We start from the raw sequence: 737 nt of genomic DNA, 5'->3' as shown, positions 1-737 counted from the left end.
ACAAAACAATTAATTTATGGTAAATTATTAATTATTCTAACTATTTATTATTTAATTTAAAATAATATATAAATACACAAAATAAATTAATACGTATCCAACGCTAGTAGCAGCGATGTCTAGTGTGTAGGGGTAGTATAATTATTAATTAACAAGAAGTATACTACATTAACTATAGATGAGGTATTACTATATATTAATTATTGAGGCTAGCTAAAATATTAATGAAGGGTGGTAGCATTATTAGAAGGTTGAGAAGAACTAAAAGAGGGAGGAAGAGAGGGGAGACAAGGAGGGCAGGCTTTTACAGGAGAGAGTTGTTGGGCAATAGACGGCTGAATCCGTCCTTCTTGTCGGTCGCCAGTAAGACGCTTCAAAAAGGCATGTATTGATTCAACTGGCCAACGCCATCACAACAACCCTCATCTCTGCCCCTTATTATTATTTAGAGCAAAGTTTTAAATAAACTATGAGAATTTATATTTTAAAGAGGTTTATTATTAAAAATAAATATCAATAAAATTTTTAAAATAATAAATGTGAATAAATTTTTTTAAATTAAGATTTTTCATTCTAATTATAAGGACTAATTTAAAGATAATGTGTTCATATTTGTTATCTTAAAAAATTTTATTGATATTTTTGTTTTAAAAATTAATTTATCTAAAGTGTAAATCTTCAAAGATTTATTTGTCACTTTATTCTATTATTTATGTTCTTTTTGTATTTTTTGTTTT

Source organism: Arachis ipaensis, chromosome B06 (genome assembly GCF_000816755.2).
Source record: "Arachis ipaensis cultivar K30076 chromosome B06, Araip1.1, whole genome shotgun sequence".
NCBI classification, from domain to species: Eukaryota; Viridiplantae; Streptophyta; class Magnoliopsida; order Fabales; family Fabaceae; genus Arachis; species Arachis ipaensis.
The sequence above is the reverse complement of the archived record's forward strand: the minus strand, read 5'-3'. Positions refer to the sequence as shown.